Source organism: Mastomys coucha, unplaced genomic scaffold, assembly GCF_008632895.1.
Source record: "Mastomys coucha isolate ucsf_1 unplaced genomic scaffold, UCSF_Mcou_1 pScaffold20, whole genome shotgun sequence".
NCBI lineage: Eukaryota > Metazoa > Chordata > Mammalia > Rodentia > Muridae > Mastomys > Mastomys coucha.
The window spans coordinates 143,683,963-143,692,765 of NW_022196903.1; the positions used below are offsets into that span (position 1 = coordinate 143,683,963).

At 41.3% G+C, this 8,803-nt stretch overlaps 1 pseudogene across 1 annotated transcript in view; it reads left to right on the plus strand.

Moving 5' to 3' along the window:
• Positions 1-336: 336 nt before the first annotated feature.
• LOC116099845 overlaps positions 337-8,803 on the plus strand; it is a 17,622-nt pseudogene continuing 9,155 nt past the window's right edge. Inside the window, exon 1 of the transcript XR_004122404.1 lies at positions 337-729. The product of XR_004122404.1 is annotated as a zinc finger protein 431-like (transcript). The remainder of the gene's footprint in view (positions 730-8,803) is intronic.

Sequence of the window (8,803 nt, forward strand, 5' to 3'; positions counted from 1 at the left end):
TTCTCTGTGTAGCCCTGGGTGTCCTGGAACTCACTCTATAGACCAAGCTGGCCTTGAACTCAGAAATCCTGCCTCTGCTTCCCAAGTGCTGGGACTAAAGGTGTGCACTACCACTGCCCAGCCTTAAAATCTTTCTTTAATTGTTAATATTCTGGACACCCTTCCACTTGTAGGACAGACTAATAACTACACTACAAGTTGAGTAATGGGCTATGCATGCTATCTACTTTGATTCCAGGAGGAAGAAAGGGAAATGCCAACTGTGTGAGGGGAGCTCAGGCAATCTCTGAAGTCGGGACCTGGAGAGCGCTGGGTCACTGCCCACAAAGGGGAGGAGCACGTGTCTGAGAAGTGGGAGCTGGAATGCTGGGTCCTCCCCGGAAATGGGTGGAAGATAGAAGAGTAGACTATTGGAAGATAGGCACAAGATCTACTGAAATGTAAATCCCTGCAGAGTTGGAAAAAGTCTGGCTCTGGACTGGAAGTTTGGGCCGGGAACCACCACGCTGTATCCCTTAGGGTTAGTGTGTTCATGTCACTCAAGACTCACTGGCCAATCAGAGCCTTAAGCAGATCTGCCAGTCAGAAGAGGAGGAGGGTTCTTTCGGGCGCCCATGACTGGTTCCGCTTAGCTGCTGTACAGACTTGAATGGTTCGGTGTGATGTGCTCTGAGCCCTGCTTCTGGGTGCTGCGAGGTGCTCTCAGGCAAGCGCCGAACTTGCGACATGGTGAGCACTGGGTCACTGCCAACAACCGGTAGGAGCAGCGGGAGCTGGTGTGGTGGGTCTTTCCCGACTCTGGGTGGGAACCTGCGGCCACCAGTGAGGTCCCCGTGAGGTCCTTAGCCACGCGCTGGACCTAAGGGTAGCCTCTGAGTAACTTCACTATGGCAGCTGTATCTGCTCAGAGCATTTGGAATAATGGCTTGTGTGTAGAAACATCCTTGGCAGGAGGAGAAACTCGGAGAGCCCTAGTTTCTACAAGTTCTGCCCTTGGCATTTAACATTAAGGTGTATGATCCATTTGGAATTAATTTTGTGGAGGTTGTAAAAGGCATCTCATGTGTTCGGTAGCAATGCAATATTAAGCTGTGGTGTAAAGGAGTAGAATTGGTGATGTGATGGATTTACTAATGCTTAGTATCGGAGGCCAACTCTGGTGATCTAAGGTAGCCGATGGGGAAGAGCGTCAGCAGGGGCAAGACTTGGTCTTGGGAGATATTTAGGGTTGCTTTTTAATAATACCTGTCTTAAGTCCAAGTTACTTTGTAGTAGTAGCTGACCTGCCTGAGTATCCCTGAGGCCAGAAACTGCAGTCTCTGACAGTAAAACAGGGGGATTAAATAAAGTAGTCTTTATCCTTATCTCCACCTGCTAGTTAAAGTCACAGGAAGAAAAAGAGACACTTTGAAAAGTGATTTTAATCTTTATTTCTAAGTCCTCAAAAAAAAAAAAATCTAAAAAGTTCTCTCCTAGTTTCTAAGCTTCCTTTTAATTTCTAAGTTATTCTTACTAAGTTATTCTACTCTGCTGTCCTTCCCGTCTTGCTCTCTCCTCCTGCACTGATGTAACAATGCCCTTGAAATGTCGTCACTCCTAGTTTTTTGTACCTTTTCTAGGGAACTAGATCACATGGTTTTTCCAAGCATCCTTTTTTACAAAGGTTTACCAAAAGTTCAAACATAAATTCAAATCATAACCTGAATAAGACGTTTACAACAGAGAATGTTTATATATGTATCCATTAAGACTAGACATTCATTATCTGTCACTAGCTTTACAGGTTCATGGGGAGTTAAAAACCATAACTAAGTTATTATTGAAATTTTATATAGATAAACCCAGTCAATATTTTATCTTTTGTCCTTGTACCTACAATAAATCGTTAGTTCCCTTTTTATGTCCTTAGGTTAATTGTTTTACAACCTCTTGTAATGTGTTCTAAGTTTTAGATGCCTGCTTTCTATCTCAGAAGCAATTAACTTAGACTTCATAGTTTCTTCATGTGTTTCTTCTGACTTGATTGATGTCTCCCATTTCCTTCCATTTCCCCCATGCAAGGACTGTACAAGGTGGTATTCTTAAGCTTACTTAGCATAAGACATAGCTTGTACAAGACCTCCCCACTCCAGCACTTATACTTTCTATCTTCTCATTTTTCTATGTTTTTCACCATCTGGGACCTTCCACTTAGGATACTATGCTGAAGAATAAAATTCTGTTTTAGGGAACTGGTGTACTTAAGAAATAATCCTGGGAATATCTTTGCTGTGTAAATCTCCTATCTGTCTACGTGGCTAGACTTGTAGTCTCCAATCCATATTTAAATTGTTCAAAACATACCCCAGGACCTGAACCTAAAAGAGACTTAAAGGTGACAGAATATGTGGAATGAAAAATTTGTTCTAGGTTAGCTTCTGTTTTAGCATTAACCAGTGCAGCTGGTCTTTGCTATTTTGTGGTTTCTCCTTTCCCCACCCTTTATCCACAGTCCCCACCAGATAGGAGAGAAGCAAGGATAGAGAAGAAAGATCCTTGAAACTAATTTCTTTCCTTTGTTTCTTCTTTGACCACAGCTACAAACAAACTATAACCAACCTTCCTAAAACACCAATAACTCCTCCACCCTGGCTCTTGGGGTCCTCACATTTATGAGGACCTCCAAAAAGTTCCTGAAATTCCAGATGTCACACCATCATAAAAATCTGTAGCTGACAAAATCATGCTTCTGCTAGAGCACGAGGCAACTCATGGTCAGCGGCTGCAGACAGTCAGAAGCTGCCTCACATCCCTACTCCTGGGATTAAAATGAAAGCACATTCTTATAATATTTCTGTGATTTTTAAAGAAACCAAAATTCCAGAATTCTCAAAAATGTTACTACAAACCAGAATTGAATGCAAGCTATTATTAAAGAGATTTTTAAAAATTAATCTTTTAATTGTATGTGGAGTGATTTCTCCCTGGGAAGGCATATTAATTCTAAAACAGCTACATGTTTAGCCTTTCCAAAAAAAAAAAAAAAGTTTCTGAGACAAACTATGTTGACTTGGGGTCCCCTTATCCTAGTCTCTTGCTTCCCAAGGCAATGACCTTGCTTTCCTCTTGATTAAACATCCTAAGTCCGTAAGTTAAAGGGATATATCATGACAGATTTTTTAAATTACTCATTTGAGTCATGTAATTAACTGTCCATTGCAGGAAAAAGATTTGCATGTGGAGCATGGCTTCTGCCTTCAGAGCAGAGGAAGAGGAACAGTTTACTGTGTGCACTGCAGGGTGAGACAGGGCAGGCAATAGCTAGACCACAGACTAAAGTTTAAGGTAGTCAGCTCAGGGGTCACCATTGTGAAGAAGGACCTGATTCAGGTAGGGTGGTGATTGTGTAATTTCACAGCATTAGTATGACTGAAAACAGACCAGGTCAATGGGTGTACAATTTGGGGAGGTTGTGTTGAGTCAATGAATGTTGAATTTCCAGTTGGAACTGTCCTGTGGAGATATATACAATCTTCGTTGACATAGTTAAGTCACCTCAGAGGGTTGACACACAGGCCTTTGGCTGTAGCTGTGTGTCAGGTTACAGGTCTCAGCAGCTAACATAGAACAAGGGGGTCAAGGTCAAACAGTACCTTTTTTTTTTTATCTTTTATTTATTTATTTATTTATTTATTTTAAATTCCAGATTTTATTCCCCTCCCAGTCCTCTGACTGTTCCACATCCCATATCTCCTCCCTGCCCCCCCCCATCTCCATGAGGCTGTCCCAATCCTCTACCCCTCACCCCACCAGACCTCTAAACTCCCTGAGGCTTCCAATCTCTTGAGGGTTAGGTGCATCTTCTCTGACTAAACCCAGACCTGGCAGTCTTCTGCTGTATGTGTGCTGTGGGGCTTATATCATGTGGTGTATGCTGCCTGGTTGGTGGTCCATTGTCTGAGAGATCTTGGGGGTCCAGGTTAATTGAGACTGCTGGCCCTCCTACATGGTTGCCCTCCTCCTCAGCTTCTTCCAGCTTTCCCCTAATTCAACCACAGGGGTCAGCAGCTTCTGTCCATTGATTGGGTGCAAATATCTGCATCTGACTCTTTCAGGTGCTTGCTGGGTCTTTCGGAGGGCAGTCATGATAGGTCCCTTTTTGTGAGCACTCCATAGCCTCAGTAATAGTGTCAGGTCTTGGGGCCTCTCCTTGAGCTGGAACCCACTTTGGGCCTGTTGCTGGACCTTCTTTTCTTCTGGCTCATCTCCATTTCCATCCCTGCAGTTCTTTCAAACAGGAACAATTATGGGTCAGAGTTTTGACTGTGGGATGGCAACCCTGTCCCTCACTTGATGCCCTGTCTTTCTGCTGGAGGTAAGCTGAAAGTTCCCTCTCCCCAATGTAGGGCATTGTATCTAAGGTCCCTTCCCTTTGAGTCCTGAGAGTCTCTCACCTCCCAGGTCTATGGTCTCTGGAGGGTACCCTCAACCTCTTACTTCCCGAGGTTGCCTCTTTCCATTTTTTCTGCTGACCCTCAGGGCTTCAGTCCTTTTTTCCCAGACAGTACCTTATTAATGCCATTTCATCCACCAGGGAATGGCCTGAGATTTATTTATTCATTTATTTTATGAGTACATGGTAGCTGTCTTCACATACACCAGAAGAGGGCATCAGATCCCATTACAGATGGTTGTAAGCCACCATGTTGATGCTGGGAATTGAACTCAGGACCTCTGAGAGAGCAGAGGCCTGTCCTTTTTCTTCTTCTTTTTTTTTTTTTTAAGTCGGTATAGCTATTTTTTTCAATTAGAGTTATCTTTTTAAGAAGTCAATTTTTGGTATTACCTTTTAATTTTCATTTATTTATTTATTTATTTATTTATTTATTTTTGGGTTTTTCAAGACAGGGTTTCTCTGTGTAGCCCTGGCTGTCCTGGAACTCACTCTGTAGACCAGGCTGGCCTTGAACACAGAAATCCACCTGCCTCTGCCTCCCAAGTGCTGGGATTAAAGGCGTGCACCACCACTGCCTGGCAAATTTCATTTTCTTAGTTCATCACTGCTCTAATCTCTTATTTGTTTCTATTCTCCAATGTCTCTGGGTCATTAAGAGTTTTATTCTTTTTTCTCAAGTGCTTTGATTATTTGTTTCTTCTGAGAATAATATCTTCTGTAGCTTAGGTTTGCTTCATGCTATATAGTTAAGACTTGCTTTAAACACCTAATCTTGCCTCTGCTGTCCAATGCCTGGAAGGCAGTTCTGAAGCTCCTTTTAGGGTTAGGGTTAGGGTAACCCTAACAATAAAAGTCCAAAATGGCCATTTTTGTAGGTTCACAGACCAGCACAATCAGAATCTAAATAAGGATCTTAACTTATTTCTAAAAACCAAATTACTGTAGTTACACTAGTTTAACCAACACAAAAGATCTTGACAATCTGGTGTGGCTGTGCCTGACAGGCATGTGATTTTTTTTTTCCTGGTTGAAAGTGCACAGCTTGAGGGAAGAAATGTGAATAATACTTGCTGTGCTCTAGTATACTTGTCTAATCCCTGGAGAATAATGGACCATAAAGCCTGTTTCAACTTTCTAAAATAATTTTTGAGATTATATTTAAATCATTTCAGCCCCCTCATTTGCCCCTACTGTTAAATCTCAAACCCTGGGACAAATGGCTTAGGTGCCTGTCTAACAAATCAGAGTGGGCCTGACTGTCAGGTTCTCCCAGCATCAGTCCCTACCTGTGACAGGGTATGGCTAGCATAGCTTAGGGATTAGGCTGCCCTTCTCCCAATTACCCTTCCTTATGTAATCCAACCATTTTGAGTACCCAGACCTTTTCATCTATCATTTACCCTCGTGGCCTTAGTCTGGCTCTCCCACTCTCCCTTTCACTCTTCTCTTATATAGCTCAGGGTCAAGTCTACTCTGGACTCCCCCTGATGTCCTCTGTGTCTGGAGCTATGCTCTCCCTTTTATCTATAATAAACTTTCTACCATACCTAGAAGCATCCATGTCCTTTCCTTTTTTATTTCTTTTTCATTCATCTCCCATTTACTGTTCCTTGATTTCAAATTCATAGCCACCTTTTGCTTCAGTTGTTGTTAGTGTTTGAGTTTGACTGAAGTTTGGCTACAGGACTTCCCAGATGTGAAGCAAAGGGGTGGCTGCACTGGATGTTGACTGTGTAGTGGAATGTACAAAGGACCCTGTGTCTTGGAAGATGAACAGGTACCCTGGGAGAGTGGAAGATTCTACTAAAATACAAATTTATCAGACTGGGGCTCTGTCTGTCCGTGGGGTGGAAGGCAGAGCTGGGAAGGCCTGTGCTGTCTGGGTCATTTAATCTCTAATCCTCCAGCTGCTACTGTCCTCTGGGCAAGCTAGTAAATGGGAAGAGCAAGCACCAGTGGGAGGTAGCTTGCAGGTTCTTTCCATTATCTCCTTTGATGCATCAGACTGCTATGAGGGAGACCACAAATCATGCAATGGTGATTTTGGCAGCCACTGGAAAGAGCAGGTTGACTAAGCTATCTGATTGGATTTAGATGGTCTGTGAGCCAGACTGTGGTTTTGTTGGTACATGTGGTGACCTGGGCAAAAGGTCTTGGCCTCTGAGCCTGCCTAAGTGTGGATTCCCTGGGGAGGATTAGGCTCTGCAGTTCTAGCCATAGGAAGCTGTGTTGCTTATAATACTGCCCAATGTGCACACACAAGCATTGCTTTTGGTATGCAGTGGGAAGACATGTCAAAACAAAAGGTCTGGTTTCTAGAAGTTCTGAACATTGCATTGCACATTCATTTTTGTGTGATAAATTTTACAAATAGTTTAGAAATTGGTAGAAAAGAGGTGATTATCCTTCAGCAATATTTTATTAAAATCATTTTACCTTTCCACTACCACCAGCCACAGTGGTGAGACTGAGGGAAATTAAATTCAAGGATATAAGGAGTTTCTGAGATGCAGAAGTTTCTCAGGTGTGCATGACAGTGCCACTCAGGTGGGTAGGGCAGATTCCACATCATGTGTCATAATCCATGTGGCAGCAAATCGACATTAAATTATTCTTCAATGCTGGTTTGTGTGTGAGCTCAGTGGGACTGGGTTTGTGTGAGATCACAAGGAGGCATGGGGGACTGCTGAGCATAGACCACATTTCTGATCACCTTCATACAGAGAGAGCTGTAGAGCATGGGGCCTCTCTGGAAGTGAGATCAGTAGTGGCTGGAGGGTCAGAAATAAACAGTTTAGGGGTCACTTTGAGTTATTTTTGTGGGAGTCATGAAGTCTGTGTTTATTTAATTTGTATATACATGCAATCATAGGTAACATTTCACATTTTTCCTTGCTGAGTTTCCATCAGTCTTTTAATTGAAAGTTGACTATAATTTGGGGCTTATGTTCTTGGCTCTTTCTCTGTATCCCCTTATTCTTTCACAAATGTTATAAACCTTTTGATTGTTGTAGTTCCATGGTAAGTACAGACTGAATTCACATTGTACCAAAATGTGTACTATTACTTCATAATTCCACTGGCAGTTCTGAATTTTCTCACATGGCACATAGCTTTGTAATTGCTTTTCTGTTATAAATTGTCAGGAATTTTCTTTGGATTGTTTTGAATTTATGCTACAAATTAAACATACCTAATTTTGTCTTTTTTCCTTTTGAAAACACATCACGTTAATGGTATTGTTTGCAGTTGTATAGATAGGTAAAAGATATTCTACATAATCATTCATTTAGCAAATTTCAGTGTGTGAAACTAAAACTGATGTGAAATAAAATACAAAGCCATAGAAAGAGGGCTTTAGTTTAGATTTTAGTGACACAGAATACATTGTTAGGGTCACATAAATGACACCTTACTAAGTATGATTTAATTGAGAAAACAAAAAGAATGAAAATAAACATGGTCCAGAATTTAACAATGAATCTGGATGTGACACAGGTTTGTGCATTAGCCTGCAAAATAAAGTCTGATAGCAGTAGGTTGGAATTTTCCACAGATATCAACTAAAGTTAGTTAAAACTATGTTGTGTTGTTATATTTGAAGTAAAATTGCACACATTTAATGGATGTATTCTGATACATTTGAACATAATACCTACACCTAAGTAACCCCCTCATACAGAGTTCTCATAAAAATGACAGAATTGCCATGGATCCCAGCAATCTTCTCAGTATATTTTCCACGCACTTGAAATTATCATTGAGATGTATCAGAATTGTCATGTTCATTGCAGTTGTATTCATGGTTGCCTAATTATGAGAATAACCTCAATATTATTTGTTGAGGACAACCTGCTTGCCTCAGGAGGACATTGTGCTAAAGGAATGAAGACAATAGCAATTATGCACTTGTAAAGACTCTCACAGTCAGTGCTGTCTTGGTCATAAAACAGCATGTAATTACAGCTTAAGCAGTGTCAACCCACTTCTTTCTCCTATCTGATTTTAATCCTTAGTGTGCTCTTATTTGTCAGATGGATATGAGAGCTTGAGCCATCTTGTCTACACTGCATGTAGCAATAGAAAATGAAGGGCAGAAAGCACAGAATCTAGCAGAAGAATCTCCTTCAAAGGGTTTTGCTAATGTTCTTTTTGGTATGTAGAGAAGAGAAATGAAATCGCAAGCTTTTTGTACCAAGAGTTGTTGTAGAGATGAGAAGCAACTGTGCTATTATAGTATATTGTAAAAATGCAGAAAGTGGCTTTATTTGAATGGTATGAGAGCTTTCTGCCAATGAGTCATACTGCATGAAAAAGTGAAAATGAGGTTAAGAAACAGGTGAACAAAAATGTAATAGTTTTAAATAA